Source organism: Lagenorhynchus albirostris, chromosome 10 (assembly GCF_949774975.1).
Source record: "Lagenorhynchus albirostris chromosome 10, mLagAlb1.1, whole genome shotgun sequence".
NCBI classification, from domain to species: domain Eukaryota; kingdom Metazoa; phylum Chordata; class Mammalia; order Artiodactyla; family Delphinidae; genus Lagenorhynchus; species Lagenorhynchus albirostris.
In genome coordinates, this window is record NC_083104.1 from 86258294 (window position 1) to 86277904 (window position 19611).

General features: G+C 39.4%; 1 long non-coding RNA gene across 1 annotated transcript in view; it reads right to left on the reverse strand.

Moving 5' to 3' along the window:
• Positions 1 to 16458, reverse strand: part of LOC132528219 (uncharacterized) — a 78349-nt gene extending 61891 nt beyond the window's left edge. The window contains exon 1 of the long non-coding RNA XR_009543133.1: positions 16329 to 16458. This is a non-coding gene — a long non-coding RNA (uncharacterized LOC132528219). The remainder of the gene's footprint in view (positions 1 to 16328) is intronic.
• Positions 16459 to 19611: the final 3153 nt, after the last annotated feature.

Genomic DNA, 19611 nt, shown 5'->3' on the forward strand with positions numbered 1-19611 from the left:
TTAAAGCATATAATGTAGATTCGCTATCTATAATGGCAATGCTGTGCATTAGATCTTTATAACTTATTCATCTTCTAACTGGAAGTTTGTACTCTGACACACATCTCCCCATTTCCCCCATCTCCCAGGCCCTGGTAACCACCATTCTAACTCCCTGCTTCTACAAGTTTGGCTTTTTTAGATTCCACATATAAGTGCTATCATGTAATATTTCACTTTCTTTGTCTGACTTTCACTTAGCATAATGACCTTATACATAGAAAATCCTAAAGACTCAACCAAAAACTCTTAAAACTAGTAAAGTAATTCAGTAAAATTGCAGGATAGAAAAGTCAACATATAGAAATCAGCTGTGTTTCTCTATTTGAATAACAAAATATCTGAAAAGGAAATAAAGAAAACAGGCCATTCACATTAGCATCAAAAACAACAAAGTTCTCGAGAATACATTTAACCAAGTTGGTAAAGGATCTCAAGAATACATTTAACCAAGTAGATAAAGGATAGATTCTATACCATCCCTATCAAAATTCTAGCGGCATTTTTAACAAAAATAGAAAAGAAAATCTTAAAATTTGTGTGAAATCACAAAAAACCCCAAATAGTTAAAGCAATTTCGAGAAAGAAGCAAAAAGCTGGAAACATTATACTTTTTGATTCCAAAGCTCTAGCAATCAAAACAGTATGGTACTGACATAAAAAAACAGACATATAGACCAATGGAACAGAACCGAGAGCCCAGAAATAAATCCCCACGTATACAGTCAACTAATATTTGACAAAGGAACCAAGAATACTCAATAGGTAAAGGATAGTCTCTTCAATAAACAGTGTTAGAAAACTGAATAACCACATGAAGAAAAATGAAATTGGACCCCTATCTTATACCACTCACAAAAATTAACTTGAAATGGATTAAAGACTTAAGTGTAACATCTGAAACTACAAAACTCCTAGAAGAAACATAGAGAAAATGTTCACTAAAGAATATGCCATAGATGGGCTTAAGAAGAAAAGGGTATATGACACATCAATCTGTGTGGTCATGTGTGAGCTGACATGGTAAATTCGAACCCAGGTGAGTCCTAGACACTCCCAGTGCCGGAATCAGTAGATCATAAAGAGGACCAGGGAAAGAAGGCTGAAAGAAAGCCTTCGAGGTACTTAGAACTTTCAGCTAAGGAGGTTGCTGAGACATACACACTCCCTGGCAATACCAGCTTCACAGATTATAGGGTGACCACAGCTGAACTCAAAAAGCCAAGGATGTCTCAGAAGAGCCAAAGGAGACTACTCTTAACACAGCAGGTGGAGCTAGAGAGCAAAGAAAACTCTTCAGTTGTCCAAAATGGTGGTAGCAGGTTGCAAAGCAGAAGGGATACCCCACAGTTGAGGAAGAAAAGGACTCATCTTTGGAACAACACAGGCAGCTCTCCATAATTTCAGTGAGGCCTAAACCCTAAGCCAAGCCTACTCTTAAAACATTTGAATCCAGTGTTGAACCAAATTAAACTGGCATTTTAATAAAGCCCAGACCTCAACAACCAAGTGTATTGACTCAGTTTCTACTCTAGCAAACTGACAGAGAAGTGGTGTGTTCTTTCTGGAGATAGATATTATTTACCATATCTTTATAAAAACATTCAGCAAATAATTAAAATCAAAAACAAATAAGAAAGAAATAAAAAATCAAAAGATACACAAGAAAAGAAATTGTCAATGGGAAGAGCATAAGGAAAGGCATAGCTCTTAGAACTATCAGACTTTTAAATTGACTGTTAAAGTGGAAAATGAACAATAGTATAAAGGGATGATAATTAGCAAAGACATGGAAACTATGAAAAAGAATCCAAAGAAATGAAAAGTGAAGTATGAGAAATAAAAAATTCAGTTTATTAGTTTAAGAGAAGACTGTACATGGCAAAGGATAGGGAAACATGAAGAAAGATAAAAAGGAAATACCCAGCCTGAAACAAAAAGAGAAAAAGATTTAAGAAGATGAAGATGAAGAAGAAGGAGAAGAAGAGTAACCAAGTTCTGGAAAAATATCAGTTTTTCATATGCATAGTTGGAGTCCCAGAAGGAAACAGCAAGAAGAAGGGGCCAGAAATAGTTAAAGAGATAATGACTGAGAACATTCCAAATATTAAGCCATATATCAAGAAGTTCAGTAAACACCATAGGAGATAAAAGAATCAGATCAAATTGCTGAAAACCAAATATAAAAAAAAAAAATCTTAAAAGCAGCCAAAGTAAAAGATTCAAGACAGAGAAACAACAATATGAATGCTTGCTGACTACTCCAGGAAAAAATGGAGGTCAGAAAGACAACTGATTAACATTTTTAAAGTACTGAAAGTGGGAAAAAAAAAAAAAATCTTAGAGATTTATATTGATCAAAAATATTGTTCTGGGCTTCCCTGGTGGCACAGTGGTTGAGAGTCCGCCTGCCGATGCGGGGGACACGGGTTCGTGCCCCGGTCCGGGAAGATCCCACATGCCGCGGAGCGGCTGGGCCCGTGAGCCATGGCCGCTGAGCCTGTGCGTCCGGAGCCTGTGCTCCGCAAAGGGAGAGGCCACAACAGTGAGAGGCCCCCGTACCGCAAAAAAAAAAAAAAAAAAAAAAAAAAAAAATCTTTAATGACAGTGAAATAAATGCTTTCTTAAGCAGCCAAAGCTGAGAAAATGATGTCCAACAGACCTATATGACGATTTATGACAAAAGCAGCTCTTTGGGCTGGAGGAAAATTAATACAGGGGGGACCCTAGCCCTTCAGGAATAAATGGTGGACACCAGAAAGGATAAATATCTGATAAAACAGAAGTGGTCTGTTTTCACTACACATGTTAAATACCATTGTGTATGTGAGTAGAAATATAATTTCTTTAAAAGACTATTGACTATTTATGGTAAAAATCATCATAATGTACTGCGTGTGGTTTTTAGCATATGCGCATGTACTCCTTACATATTTGTGATATTCCCGAATGATTTAAGACCTTATGTGTATAATCACGTAGCCAAATTTCACATTCATGCAATAAATTTTGATGTTGCTTTCTGCTAGGTGATGAGCAGTGTGCATCTTGTAGAAACAGTAATACATCAGCAGTGGACACATATTCCTCTACGTGACACCAGTGTCCTTCAACAAAGTGATCCTCCACCAGAAAACACCAAAAAATTCCCTTTGCATTAAATTAGGTGTTTCCCAACAAAAATGGACATAGCCTCTAAGTTGTTGCTTCTAGCTTCTTATCCTTGCTCGAGATTTCATTTACTTGACATATTCTAGAGCTTTTATAGATCCAGGGACAAATGAAAGATCATTCAATGATTCCACTTGTCACTTGGGAGACTGTGACATGAATTCACCTTTGAAAAGGCCAGAGGCCTTAGGCCCACCTTTATTATGTGCTCCATAGATCTACACTTTGGTTTTGACTTGGAAATCATCTTTGTGAAATCCTGGTCTGGGGTTTAATGTCTAGAAGAGAAAGTAACCACTAACCCCCCCGCCCCTTTTTTAGTTTATTAAAAATAATATTTATTTCTGACTGATGCTAGCAAGTGCAAATTGCTCAAGTAAAATATAATTCCTCTATATAAGGAAAAGAACAGATAAGATTACCCTAAAACAAAAGTCAGTCCAAAAAAAAAATCGTATAAAATTAGATTAACTACTGAAGTAAATGCTACCAAAACAAAAATTAGATAATAGGTGTTTTGAAAGTATGTTGTAGATAAAACTAAAATGCTTCCTAAATCGTGGGATGGGCCAAGGTTGCCTCCTTGAATGGATCATGTCAACATAAAATGTAGCTAATAAAAAACAATATAAAGGACATTATACATAATGAGTACATGTTTATGATAGAGGAAAACAGTGTCTGATGAGGAGGATAGAAAAAGAGGATTGTGTACACAGAATTTCTCAGTATCCTTTCAAAACTGTCCCGAGATGCTGTTCAGAGATTTTAGCCTCAGTGATATGTTTGCTTATTTAGATTGAAACACAGTTGAAGACACTAACTTGACAAATAATGTTAGCTTCATCCAGATAGTCTCTTAAAAATACTCAAAATTTATGCACATTTTGGGCTCTTCAAATAACCAGAAATTATTATTCCATCACATTTAGTTCCCAGGATAAAATTTTAAAATTCTGGTTTATATGATCCAGTCTGGAATTAAATGTGATTAGTTCATATGAATTTCTTTCCAAAATCCTATGATATATTGGCAAAATAATGTTCCTAAATCTATAAAATTAAAGAAGAAGTCCTACATTTGCATTGACTCTGCCAAGAAGCCTGTAAGGTGAACTTGAAACGAACTCTGCGTGTGTGTGTGGCAGGTGTGTGGGGTGTATGAGTGTGTATCTGCCTCTCTGTGTCTTTCCCTGTCTCATTTTCCCAATCTGCCAAATACCCGACTGGTAATTACAGTGGTGATGATGAAGTTGTAATGAATCACAATTGAGCGTATAACTTTGAATAGACAGACTACTTCATTTTGTGTAACAACAATCTCTACTTTTAGAAGAATGTACTTAAAGGGCTATAGTAAACCTAATGTCTTGTTTTGGATGTAACTGATGAGAGGACCAGTCAAATGTTACAATCAGTTTGAAAGAGAATCCAATGGACCACAATTATAAAGATCTAACAGGAATGCTGAAATGAACTTACAAATAGATACAAAGGTTTTTCTGTAAGGAGGAGGGAAATCAATTGTCCCTGCTCTGGACAGAATTCATTTGCAAATGGAAAGTAATTATTTGCATTGCTAAGAGTTATCTGCAGCTTAGAGAGGTGGAAAACAGTTCAAACACAGTGAAAAGTGCAAACCCCTCAACACATAGTTTTCTGCTGAAGATACCCAGTAATCATTTTGATCCATTTCAGAGTTCCTCACATTTTTTTCTGATACTCTCAAAGATCAATCATCTCCTTAACTTCTCCATATTGGTTATATAAGATGATAATAGACATCAGTGGAGACAAGAACAGGGAAAACATACAAAGAGGGAAGATGAAGCCTGATGAGACCATCAGTGTTGGTGGAATGAGTGAAGGGAGTGGGCAAAAGAAGCCTTCTAAGTTCCAATCAGTATATTTCTCTTTCCCAATCCATATATCCATCTTTCTCTCTCCGTACCAGTAACTCAGTATAGCTCTCACAAAACAAAGATAAATGAATAGGGAAAATTCGTAGAGACTAAAAAAGGCTATAATTCTGCTTTTCCAAAATGACTGCAGTTCAGGAAATGGCATCAAGACAGGAAAAAAAAAGACTAATTAGGTAATTAAACAACATGGCAAATAATTTTGAAGCATAAAAACAGTAGGATATCTCACCAATCACAGAATGCCAACACATGCCTAATGCAGTTTTCCAGACTGACAATGAAACAGATTCTTTCTGGCAGCGATTCTTCATGTCAAGATGGCGCAATGACACTGGAGGAAAAAGAACCCTGACATATTTCTCAAGCCCCTTTCTTCCTCTCCCTACATTCCCAGACTAAGCAATTCCTAGGTATTTTTCTTTCTTTTTTTTTGTAGCCTGATTAATCGGAATAAGGGAAGAGGAGGGACATAATACGCACAAGTATTAATAAATATCTTAGATGTCAACCCCAGGCCACTTACATATCTGGTAATAATGTGACGAAATTACCTAAGTGGAACTTTCAATCCCTAAGATTTTGAATTTTCCACATTCTCTCTCACGAGGTAAGGTCAGACACTGAAATGTACACTATTCTGAAAATTAGAAGACTGTTTTCTAATCCAGACTGTGCCACAAAGCCACATGGCATGGCTGACCCTGTTTCTTATTCTTTAAAATAAGCCAGTTGGATTTTATTATTTATAAAGTCTCTTCCATCTTTCAAATCTAGTTATAGAAGGACATTCTATTTCACATTGTCCTGAGAATGTCACCAAAGTTTTTTTTAAGTGAATATATCAAGGATAAGTCTAAGAAAAATAAATTATAAGCAATATGAAGAAATAGCTTATTTGAGAATTCTAGAAATAAATAGAAGTTGCTTTTTCTAATTGAATGCATCTAAATTCATGGAATATTATATTTGTGTGTATGTATGTTTGTATTGTGTGTTTATGAGGTGGATTTTATTTGATCAATTTAGCCTCTTTGTATGATATAGTTTCAATGAATGTATGTTTCAATTTTATGTATTACAAACATAAAATTATATCATTACTATTGAGATGGCAGAAATCTCCAGTGCCATAATCAGTGAGGGCATATTTAAAACAAAGCAGTAAACGCTGCCATCAGTACAATAAAAGCAGTATCAAATGAGTTTGAAGACTATAAGATTAACATAATTTGCATAAAATGTGAACGTGTGAATTATTCCTATATAGATACCATACTCAGCAGCCAAAAACAAAAAGTATTTATTACCAAAATATATCTTCTCATAATCTGTGGCACTCTATATTAACAGAAGGGTTAGATTAGACTAAACTAGCCAGAAATACAAGGTACTTTAATATTAGTTCTCAATGAAAAAATTTCTCAAAAGGGTAGACGTATTTTCTGATAATCCTCTTCTATCACTAAATTGTTTTATGCTGCCCTTTTTTTTTTTTTTTTTGGTACGCGGTCCTCTCACTGTTGTGCCCTCTCCCGTTGCGGAGCACAGGCTCCGGACGCGCAGGCTCAGGGGCCATGGCTCACGGGCCCAGCCGCTCCGCGGCATGTGGGATCCTCCCGGACCGGGGCACGAACCCGTGTCCCCTGCATCGGCAGGCGGACTCTCAACCACTGCGCCACCAGGGAAGCCCTATGCTGCTTTTTAAAACTTTTTTATTTTGAAATGATTACAGACTCACAGGAGTTGCAAAAATTTCACAGAGAAGCCCCTCGTGCCCATCACCCAGCTTCCCCCAATGATGACATAGAAAACTAAAATGCATAATCAATTCAGGAAATTGATTGGCACAGCAAAATTAACTGGTCTCCAGCAGTTACTCAGATTGTACCCGTTTTTGCATGCCCTCAAATTTTGTGTATCTTTTTGCATTAATTTTTACTTTCAGACATGGTCCACCAACTTTTCCTTTTACTCTGTGCTAATCTGAAATCCTAATGGTTAAAAATTTATTTTCATTTCCACACTGTGAATAATCAGTGTGCTTTATGGACTTAAAATGAACACCTAGGCATAGAGTCAGCTATCTGGGAAGGAATGGCTAATATTTAGCTTACCAAAGTAGATTCCTGAGATATTATAACTATCTGTGCTATATCTGGTGAGGGACTCAAGCGTTAAATTAAATCCCATTTCACATTAGAGACCATTAAGATATTCATTGATTTAGGGGATGTTTATTGAACAGCTTATTCTGAGGAAACACAATAGACAATATAAGGCATGAAAATATGCATAAAAGCGGTTCCCCAGCCATCCAGGAACTTGTATTATGTGGCAGGGAAACATGATTGTGGGGGGGAAAAAACCCAGCAGAGATTGAGAAATAGCCCAGGTGAGAGAGAGGTATGAAGGAATGGCCTTATGTTTGCAGAGAGTTTGACAATCTTCCCCAGCCAAGACCAAGAAGTTTGGAATTATAAATCTAGCTTAATATCTCGACCCAAGTACTCTCTGGTCATCCACTCTTGACTTGCAATCCCATCTACATTAATTTTATTATAGCGATTTAAAAACCTACTCCAACGTTTAGTTTTATTGGTTAGTGTTCCCTTCAAGAACACTAAAGATCAGAACAAGGATAAATGCTGCAATGAAACTTTTTTGTTGTTTTCTTCTTTGGTTGGTTGGTTCATTTCTCCCAAAATGCACACAGCCATGCAACAGCAGAGCTGATACTTCATGGGGAGCACTAACTTTGCATCTACCTTTGTGTACCCCAAGTTCCAACCTTTAGTTGGTATGACTGAATATGCTCCCAAATTTAAAGCCAGCAGAAACAATAAGCACAGGCTCTACAGAAACAAAGGAAAATTCACATTTTTCTTAAACTACTAGCTGCTGCTTAAAGTTTTACTTGGCTCAAAGAGCTTGCTTACACTAAAGAATATAGTAGTGACTATTCTGCACAGTATCATTATTAACTTAGTTTTAACCAGAAGTGTAACTAATGGCACATCTAAGAAGAAAGGAATGAGTTAAATTCCAGCTTAGCATAGTAGATAAATGTTTGGGCTCTGGAATCAGATCTCCTGGCTTAAAATCTTGGTTCTTTAAAAGGTCCTAGGCAAGTTACGTAACCTCACTGAGCCTCAGTAAAAATGGGAGAAATAGTAATGCATATTTTATGGTAGGCTTGGTGCCCTAATGAGTAAATCTCAACTGTCAGTGGCTTAACCAATTAAAACAGTGTATCTTGTTCCCTGTACGGTCTAATGAATATCCCCAGCTGGAAGGCTCTTCTGCAAATGGGCTCCTTTTATTTTGTGGTGTTATCTTCTTTAGTATGTAGAGCCCAAAGATGCCACCCTGTGCATTTGCATGTGTGCACATGCACATGTGTATGTTGAGGAAAGGGGAGGGAGCATCACCATTTCGGCCAGCCAGAAATAGAAAAGAGCATGGAGGACTGTGCATGGAAGGTGTACATGGTTCTAGACCGGAAATAGCACATTTCACAGCTGTTCACGTTACATTGGTCTAAAGTCAGCCACAAAGCCATAAGTAACTACAAGATAGAGTACAAAATGTAGTCAGAAAACAAGAAATCAGGCTCTGGTGAATATCTAGTAGCTCTGCCAGAATTCTGTACCTCAAGTGTTCTTGCGACATTTAACGTAGAGTAAAACTTGTAAAATCCGTGGAACTTTGCCTTGCAATGCAATAATTATGAACCAGTTTTTGCATTAATACTACTTTTTCATTATCTCTAGTGTTAACGTTCACAATTAATTCTAAAACATGAGGCTTCTACGAACAAGCTGGCCAATCAGTTACTACTCAGGAGAACAAGAAGCCTGCATCCTTGGAAATTCAATTATCAAGGTATTCATTCAGTGGCTTAGCTCTTAGTGTTTTAGGGAGAGCTATACACCCAGATCAATTCAAAGAAGATACCACATATTTAAATATTTATACGAAAAAATAGCCAGAGTAATGTGAACCTTTCAACTCAACAGAATGGAGTCTCCATTGCTCTTGTTATCTCTGCTCTCAGATCCTAAATTATTTCCCTTAATTGATAGCACGTAAATTAGATATGATATGTCATTCATTGGCATTTCATCAGAACTGCTTTGTGATTTGGGGGATATCTTTATTGCCTCTTCAATGTTTTATTAATTTTTATAAAGTTATTTGAGGCTTTGTTTTTCTGTCATATCTCTATTTTGAGTCTAGCATTTTGAGGGCAGCAACTATCTAGTTTTTCACATCTATGAGAAGAGACACTAGGTTTTGGTAGGTGCCTAGTATCTCTGGGAGAATTTTGAGGGCAGGATTTTATTTTATTTTTATTCTATTCTATTCTATTTTATATCTAACACATTGCATTAAATGTTGCAGGTGCCTTCTAAGTGCTTGCTTATTTGATTCTTTGTAGCCCTGCTGCATCATGGTCAAGGACAGACTTCTAGTCTGACTACCATATGGTAACCTGTGGAACACTGGGCAAGTTACCTACATTTTCTAAGGCTCAATGTCTTCCACTATGAGTGGAGGAAATAGTGGTACCTACCTGTGAATTTGAGGGTAAGTATAAAGTGAGATAAAAACTGAGCAGGTGGTAACTGCTCTTAATATTACTTCTTCTTCTCTCCTTCTTCTCCTTATTATTATTATTATTATTATTATTATTTTAGTAGTAGTAGTAGTAAATGGCTGAGGGTTCTTGGAAAAAGTAGGATGATGAATAAAAACAGACAGGAGGAAAAGAGTTGACACCAGAATTAAATATCTCAAGAATACCTGAATCACCAGAGCTGATAAAATAAGTCCAGCAGCAGATAAGGCAAACCATCACTTTTTATCTTTCCAGAATCCTTTCACTTCCAAGATGCTAGATCACTGTTAAAGCACACTGGAAAACTGTTAGTGGGCAGGCTAACAACCAGATTTTAGAAGAGTTAGGATGATTAATTACCCTTCCCCTAGAGAGAGATACAGAGCACAGAGGGAAGAAGCACTTCTTTTCTTAACCTGGTTTTAAATAAGCCCATGGAAAAAACGGGCAACACCTCTATTTGTGCTATTGTTTTGGTAGAGGTGATGATTATTTATCAGTATTATCTCAGGATGTGAAATAGATCTTATATAAGTAACCTGACTGAATCACACAGTCCTTTGACATCCTAACTTGTTCTTGTTGACAACCTGCAGGGTGAGTGGCCATTAGAAGTCTGAGTATTACTGAATTAGTAAAAAGCATTAAAACCAGCAGAAGAGTCCTTAGCCCACTTGGGATAGCTGAGAAGATGAGTGAAGTTTTCACTCTAAGCGTCAAGACTCCTTAAACTTCAACATTAAAGGCAGCCCTGAAAGGAATAATGCTTTCCTTCCTCCTGCTTCCCTCAAACTATTTTCCCCCATGGCATAATTTTTGACCTTGTAAAATTCGGCAAAAGCGCTGTGAGCAAGGCTATAGCTTGTTCTGGAGTAGAAGTAAAGAGATGTGAAAGCTGGTCATGGTCTGTTTGACAGGGCAGGTCTAGGATGGGGGGCTGTTCCTTTTCATAACTTGTTTCTTAGGCATCTTCTGAGGCTCACTTTTCACACTGACTTGAAAATCCACAAAGAAGCTTTTTTTGACTAATTTATGTTAAAAAAAAATTAAGACACAAATATGTTGAATAAAAGGTAAAGAAGAAAAACATGAGAACAGTGTTGCTTCCTTATGTATTTGGACCTTCCTGAATGTCATGCTTCTCTTGAAATACCAAAGCCTAGTTTCTACCTCATTCCTACAGCCCAGGTATAGGTTCTCTATAAGCTTACCTTAGGAATCAGAGGCCTGCTTTTTTGTTATAATTGCTTATAGAGCATGAGAGGAGATGAGCAATATTTGCCCCTGTTGGCCTCATGAACAGAGAAAGGGAACTGGCTCCCACCGAGCCTAATCACGCAGGTTTAAAGGGTTTGGCTCAGGCGGTGCCAAGGTGAAGGAGGGACAGGCCAGTTAAATGCTGGCCATTTTCCATTGTCTTCAGGGGAATGGTCCCAGTGCCAGTCTCTGCAAAGGCTGGAAGACCCTGAGACAGATCTGCCCTGAAATCCAGCCAAAAAGAAAGCAAGATATGGTATCTATCCCTTTCTGAATCTGTTTTATATCTGTGTTTCAGCCATCCCGGTACGCCTGGCTAATAATGCCCCCATTTGTATATCACCTGTATCTGTCCCTGTTTCTCCAGCGCCCATCCAAATAGCCTCAGGGCATTCCGAAAGCACCAGATCCTGCTAAGACGTAAATAATTAATATCTCTTCACAGATTTCCATTTTAATTGATTTTCTTTACTGAAAAAATGCCCAAGGAGTGGTAAACAAAATGGGGAGGTTAAAGGACATCACATGGGGTGGCTCTGGGGACGCTGCTGAACAAAGGACCCTTCTCAGTAATACCAATACTTCTGTACCTTTTTCATCCCAGCAAGCAGATAATGAAAACCCACATATTCACTAAGAGAAAAAAAGAAAAAAGAAAAGAAACAAGTTCTTATCTCTTCCTCAAGTGGAATTTTCCCTACAGGAAATGTCTGATTGTCTGATCTCATGGATGACATTTAAATAGGTGACACTTTGAGAATCCAAGGACAGCAACTATAATCAAGTCCAAACCCTACAAATTACAGAGAAGAAAACTGAGACCCTAGGAGGCAAGACCCAAAGTCAAGGGCAGTGAAAGAACTATAAATAAGCTCCGGATCACCAGACTCACAGATGCACGTTCTTCCCATCACACCATGCTTCCGTACAGGCTGGATTTCATTCTGTAAGAGGCAGAGGATCACCGTTGGAAAAACCAAGGTGTGAAATCCAGGTCAGCCATTGTGCAAGCTGCTTCATCTTGAAAGCCTCGCTTCCTTAAAAGAAGTTCAGAGACCAGCAGTACTACTAGCATCACCTGAGGGCTTGTTAGAGCTCTAGGATTCAGGCGCTCACCGCAAACCAACCTACTGGGAAACCTCATTTTAGCCAGACCCCCAGGAGATTGGCATGCACAACAAAGTTTGAAAAATATGACTTAAAATCAGTGATTCTCATTAGAATCACCTGGGAACTTTTTTTTTTTAATACTGATTCCTGGGCTTCACCCCAGAGGTTCTCAGTGATGATGCTTGGGCATCAGCTATAACTCATTTTACAGGGTTATCAGGTGAATTCAATTATATAACTAGTATGGAGGCATCCACGTGCACTAGCTACCAGCCCTTCCCACCCATAGGTTCTGTTAAAGATTACAAGGGCCAACGTTTACAAAGCACTTGATATATACCCAGCATAAACTATGTGCTCAAAAAGTGTTATTTCTTTTTTCTTTTTCTCCTCCTCTTCCCCTTCTTTTCTTTCTCCTTCTTTATAGCATCATGTATAAGTTAGAGCAAGCATTCCACCTTGGAAATGTCAAAAATTTTGCTACTTGTTTACTCAGTCATTTTTTTGAATAAATAAAATTTAATGAGTTCATGGGATGTTCCTGGCGCTGTTCTATGCACTGGCCAAACAACCAAAAACCCTCATACACCATAAGCTCTATGAAAACAGAAACTTTGTTACTTTGTTTCTGTTTCCACTACACACCCAGCCCTGTGTTGCTCAGTCCAATGCCTGCTTTATTACAGGAAGCAGAACAAATAAATGTTGAAATACATATCCCAGAAAAGCAGTAAGTACTGCAGTCAACTATTTGGGGAGAGGGGGGGACAAAATCTTTTTCTTTGAATATCTACAATAAAGGAAGGGTTAAATGATTTCTTCTTAGTTCAATTTTTTAAATTTTGAAAATCTATTATGTTCCTCTTGAAATCAATGATAGATGACATTGTCAAATTATCATCTCCCCCCCACCCCCCCCAAAAAACAGTATTCAGAGTATTTAAGTAAGAAATCATAACTGGAGTCTAAGCAGTCTCTGGTCAGACACACTACTGATTGAATCGTCCCCCATCTCTAGCCTGTGGATGAGAAGAACAGAACAGTAAAGATACAGGAAGGACTGCTTCAGGGAGATTACAATCAAGGATTTATATTTTAATATCTCCACACTTTGTCTGATCAGAAGACTATTATTCATTGTTTCTAACTGCTCCATTTCTGGATCTGTTCGTAAATACACATCACAGGAACATTTTCCAAAGCTCTGTCACAGGATTATCTCCATTTTTTGTGCTTTTCCATGTAAAAGCCCCCAAAGGAATTGTCAGCAACTCAAAATAATGATTATGTAAATGAAAAAAAAAATCCTGCTTTTAAACCAAAGAAGGGCAAAGCTATTTAGAGCAAGAACCTCCGCCGCGCACCAGGCAGGGCTTAGCAGCCCTCCTTTCCTCCCCGCTCCTCTCTCTTCTAAAATCCAGGGGACATTCTCTCCAGGGCACACCCACTGCACCCTGTAGTAGATTAAGGGCCAACTGCCAATCAGTACATTCACCCTTTATCATAAAATTCAAACTCTTCTCCATTTTCTGGCACTTGTGTCAGGCCACTGAACGTTTGTTTCATCTTTTGTGGCTGAATACACATTTTGGTTGGAAGACAAAAAAGCCCTCCAGATAGTACAATAAACACACACACACACACACACACACACACACACACAGGCAGAAAAAAAATTTTCTATCTCCATTGAGCTTAACAATCAGCAGGGCCCAAATTACCTCTTATTAACATTTATTTTACAAAAGAGGCAGGGTATAATTTGGTGATAGATTCAGATTTGGAGAGGAGCTATAATCAGCCTCCTGAAGGGCTCTGCCTGAAGTACACGGTTGCTATTTTTTGTAATTATATTTCTCTGCCCTCCCCCCACCCCCTCCCCAGTCTGGAGAGTCTTTCACTCCCATCTCCGGTGCTTGGATTTCTCCCTCCCCCACAATCCCCTTCTTTCTCTCCTCAGCAGCCCCCCTTCTCTTTCCCTTTCTCTCTTTAGGCCTTTTGGAATAATGCAGGCTCTTTCCATAGCCCAGGCAGGCTTGAAGATTAGGAAGCCTGTTTGTGGAGATGGGGGCTGGCTGAATGGGAGCAAGAGGCCCCACTCCCCTGGCAAACAAGGCCCTGGGAACCAGTCCAACTGTGGAGAGCATGTGCTGGGGGGGCTGAATAGGCAAGCAGCAGGCTGGCCCATATGTCAGCCTGTGCCACAAAGACGCCCCTGCATATCTAGCGTGGCAAGCAGGGTTCCCGAAGACAACTGATGTGGCACGCTTTACCACAATCAAGCACTGACCCCCGACCTCTCCCCTCGGTCTGCGGCAGATGCCACGCTCCAATTCAATAGACCTTGAGTGTTCCCTTTTTCACTTCTGAAAAGAATCCAAGGCCTGAATAAGCCTGGCATGGACTAATTGCAACCACTGTGTGATGGTGACGGTCCTAATCAAAGAGGACGAGTCTACCTTTTCTCCCACTTTTAATGGACACGCTGGCCAGAGCTCCCTGTCTTAGGCAGAATGCAAAAGAAACGTACCGATTTTACTTTTCTTCTTTTCCTCTGCTGCCTGCAGCTCAATGGGGCTGGGAGAAAGGGACAGAGAAGCAGGTAGCTGCTCTTCTGTTGCTTATTGCCTGATGTTTGGGAGTTCATTCTAGTGGGAGAAGGCCCGCCAGTGGCTGAAGATCAGAATGGTCTTCATGAATTTGTTCATCCTTCCCTGGTACTTTATGGGAGAGATACTAATACAGCAAAAGAGTCACGGGGCTTCCAGAATCACAAAATCTCAAATCTTGACTCCATCTAGTCCATTCTGTTATTTAATCCAATTTATCTAAATTTCCACATCTGCACTCTTTTTTGACCCTGGTAAGAGAAACCCCGAATTTGTTTCTGTTAAGGATATTCACAAAATTGCTTAGATCAATTTATAAATGAGAGCCCTTTGTAGGAAGAAAATATTTGTTATTCTACTTGAAGCTTTTAAGGTTTGAGAGACCAATGAAAGAAAGGAAGCCTTTGGCCATATCTTCTCCTACTGGTAAGGGGCTGTGGGAGAATATGGAGGTCAATTAAGCATAGATGACATTTAAACATTTCTCTGTTCCCCACAATTCTTTACCCAGAAATCGGCGCAAATCCTCTAAGTATGCAGAAGCAGGAAACAGGTTAACTCAAATGAGTTGGTTTGACCTTGGTGACCTGTTGGTTACACACCTGAATACTTTCTCAGTTTTGATTCCACACGTTTTTCTCTAGTAATAAATGAGAAACTACTGCATGATGTAATGCAGCTTTTCTTAAAGCCGCATGCTCAGACTACTTGTGTCATGATCACCTAGAAAATCCATTAAAAACACAGATTGTTTGACTTCATGGTGAGACAGGAGGGAAGGGGGCAGGTCACAACCTTTAAAAGAATGACACAGGGCTTCCCTGGTGGCGCAGTGGTTTTGAGTCCGCCTGCCGGTGCAAGGGAAGCGGGTTCGTGCCCCGGTCCGGGAAGATCCCACCACATGCCGCGGAGCGGCTGGGCCCGTGAGCCATGGCCGCTGAGCCTGCGCGTGTGGAGCCTGTGCTCCGCAGCGGGAGAGGCCACAACAGTGAGAGGCCCGCGTACCGAAAAAAAAAAAAAAAAAAAGAATGACACAGCCATTAAGCATACAACAAAAATGGGTTAGAACCAGTTAGGCCCAAGATGTCAGAAAATTTGACTTCCAGTAGACCTTGAGCCTTATTATACACTCATTGTAATACATTAGCTAAATGACACACCCACCAAAGCCATGAAAGTTCCAAGGCTGACTATAAAAGGCCAAAAAGTGCGCGTTGGCTTAATTCCTGGAAATCCCCACCCCTTCCCCTACATAGTTCATATGAAATTACCCGGCCCATAACAGCTAACCACCCCCCGCAGCCGGGGGTGGCGTGGCGCTGAACCGCCTCCGTCCTACGGGGTGTGTATCCCTCTAAATAAACTCGCTTTCACCGTTGGGTGCTCTTGAATTCCTTCCTGAGTGAAGCCAAGGACTCTCGCTAGGTAACCCGTCCCAGGGACTCACCCAACACCTGGGGTGTGACGGTTCTCTCGCTCCTCCTTTTAATGCAACTCTGGGACTCTCGGCTTGAGCCCATGTCTGCCTTTTCACCACATTCCCTAGATGACTTTTGTGCACACAAACGTGAAGTAAAAATCAGAATAGAGGCTGGGACCCACCTTCCTCTGATGAAACAGCCGACATCCAGCTCAGCAAAACTGCGTAAGGACGTTTCCCGGAAAGTATCCACTTAAATGGCAGGAGCTTGAGCTTTCGTTTCTTCTCGTAGTGACTCAGCACATTGTAGCCAATCAGCCACGGCCATAATCCGCTGACCCTAACCAATGAGAATTAAGCTCTTTGAATGTCCCCTTTTAGGCTTGTAAACTTTACTGTTACCTTTCTGAGATGAGCTCCTTACCGCTCTGTTTTGAAGGCGTCTGTTTGCAAGCACGTTGATTCTTACTCTATAAAATATTCATATCAGATAAGATCTCTGAATTTTCAGTTGGCACTAATATCTGAGAATTGATGTCGGAGAAAAAGATAAGAAGGTCAGCTAGTCTCTTGGTTCTAGGTATATTTGAAGCTAAACTAGCTCAGTCATCATGGTTGAGTCATTCTCTGTACTTCAGTTTCTTCATCCATAATGAGGGTATTGGATCAAGATTTCCCCTGCCCAATCTAGCTTTGAAACACGTTGTTTCTCTTAATCTGATTTTCTATGAGTTCCTCCTGGATCTGCCTGTCTTCCTAGCTCCCTTTCAGTCATATAATTTAGATGCTGTGCAAGATCGCTAAGAAGGTACTAGAGCTACAGGCTGTATGATTTCGGGCACAGTTGCTGTGTGATTTTCTTTCTGGGCTAGTCAGTAAAATTGAGTGGAAATGATTAAAGCTTAACTATCAAGAGAAGACAGATTGTTGTTAAACAATATTTGAATAAAATCAGAGCACCAGGAAGTAGTGCTTGTATTAACTCAACTTGAAGAAACTGAAGATGAAGAACATTTTTCTAAAAGGTATGGGAGTCCAGGTATAAAAGTGGGCAGGGAATTGTTGTCACCTCAGGTCCATCTGAGTTTTCCTAAATCCTTGCCCAGTATAGGTGCCTGACTCTTGGGCATTAAACCTTGAAAAGTACTGGGGCTCTACCCTCAAGGAATTTCTCTGCTGATGTCATTTCAACCGAGGCTGGTGGGAGATTACTACTATCTGTATGCATGTTCACTGTAGGATTACATAGCCCCCTTGCACTGACGTTCATTTTTCTTGAGCACAGAATTCTCCCTTAAAAAATATGAAAATCTGTTTCACTGCATTTATATTGGAAAATATTTGCAAGTAAGTTATTAATTAGTTTAGGGACTTGCAAGGTCGAAGATCAGTAAGATTGTCTCCAACTAATGTTAAGCATCTAGTATATATAAGACCCCTAACATACAGAAAAGCATTTCTAGAAAAATGATGCATAAGTGAGGTAAAAGAAGAACATAAAAAAATATATTTATTTTAGAAGGCAAAAGTGATTTTTTTTTCTATAAGTCTTCAGAAAGAAATAATATATATGTTTGTTTTTTGTCTTGTGACAAGAGGCATAAAACTAGAAAGAAAGATAGATACATCAATAGATAGATAATTTCAGACTGAAGAGAAGATTTGAGTGTAACCATTAAGCACAGGGTTCTTAGTCAATAAAAATTTGGTCAGTAAGCACTTAACTAGACAGTTCTGGCCTGTAGAAAATAGTTCTAAAACTATTTTCCATTCCTGACTTTCCAGCTTTACTAAACAATTCTGGTATTTGGATGATATAAAGAGACCCAAATCACCCAGACCTAAGTGTATACACATGGATGGAGGTGGTCATGTGCTAGTTATTAAAATGATCCTGGGCAAAGCTAATTTTGCTGGACTGAGTGACTGAGATAAAACGAAGTCCCGCCCTCACTTTGTCGAGAGAAGTTAGGGATGGGATTTCAGGCTGGCAGAGCTCCAGATGGAAGGAATCACTGTATGGTGTCCGTGATTGCTACAGGGTTCTTGTCCTGGGGTAAACAATAGCTTAATGCCGATAAAGCAAGAGGAGATTGTCCTTGATAAGCCAGCTGCTCCAGGCTCAGCTTACTGGGGTCAGGCGCACAGTATCTCTTTCATACAACCTCTCAGTTTGGAGACAAATTCAGATGCTGGCGCTATTCCCTCGTTTACAAATCTAGGATCCTGTCCATGCTGTGTTTCATTTCTCATGAGTGTTTCAGCAGAAAATGCACCTGAGTATAAACCTAAAGCCCTTGCAACATCTGGAAAACCTTGGAGTAACCCACTACCACTTGAGAGATGGAAAATATCCCTACCCGCACCCCCTTTATCTTCCCTCTTTAGAATCTTTAAAGGGCAAGCCCCACACCCCTACCCCATGAATGTGGAGATAAACTGCTGCTTAGATAATTCACTGTCAAAAATACTGAGCACACTTTAGTGGGATGGCAGTCGTAATGGTCTTTTCAAGTGCTGCAGCACGAAAGCTGAGCCTATCAAGACTTTTTGGCAGGCTTTTCGTTTAACTTGTCATGTTATATATTGCAGAAGTGCAATTCGGGATCAGTATAAATCAGCTTAGAGGACTCAGGGAAGCTGTGGGAAAGAGTTGCATCAGCAACACTTGGGCTAAACAGGAGGTGGCAGCATTTTAACATCATCAGGCACATGCACGTCCAGCACACACACACTTGCCATGATCCTTGGGTTCTTCTCTACATTCCTGATGGGTAGTTTACCGCTTCATGCTTATTGCATCAAGGAAGCAGAACAAAGTGAGGTTTCTTTGGAGTGATTGCACTGGACACTTAGAGGCTCAATTGGCAAAACTTACAGCAAATAGGAAACCATGGCACTGGGCTGAAAACATGTATAGTAGTGTCAGAAAGTTGCCTATTTTTCATTCTTAGTGAAAACCCCAGTGTTAAAGGTAAATAATATATCAAATTAAGCCTAGAAAGGGATAGACAGTTTCCATTTTCTGTTTCCAAGAGAACTTTATGGAACTAACTTATAACAATGGGAAAACCCTGAGAATAAGAAAATTGTGGTCCAGTATGGATTCCACTGTGAACCCTTAGGTTATAAGGAAAGTCAAAGAGCTTATGTTTAATGTCTGACTCCCTAGGTTAACTCCTAGCTCCACTACTAGCTAGCTTATGACCTAGGGCAAATCTCCAAGCCTCAGTTTCTTCATTTTTAAACTGGGGTAATAAATGCACCTCTGTGATAGGTTGTGATGATTTGTGAGATCATATATGTAATCCCAGTGCGTGGTTCATACCAGGTGTTCAATAAATGTTATCTTTATGATTATTACTATTACTATTTTTACATTATTATTCTCAAAAATGTTGCATACATTATCTAATTTTATTTTTACAGTGATTCAACTCCTTCTTTTAGGTAACCTTACAGCAC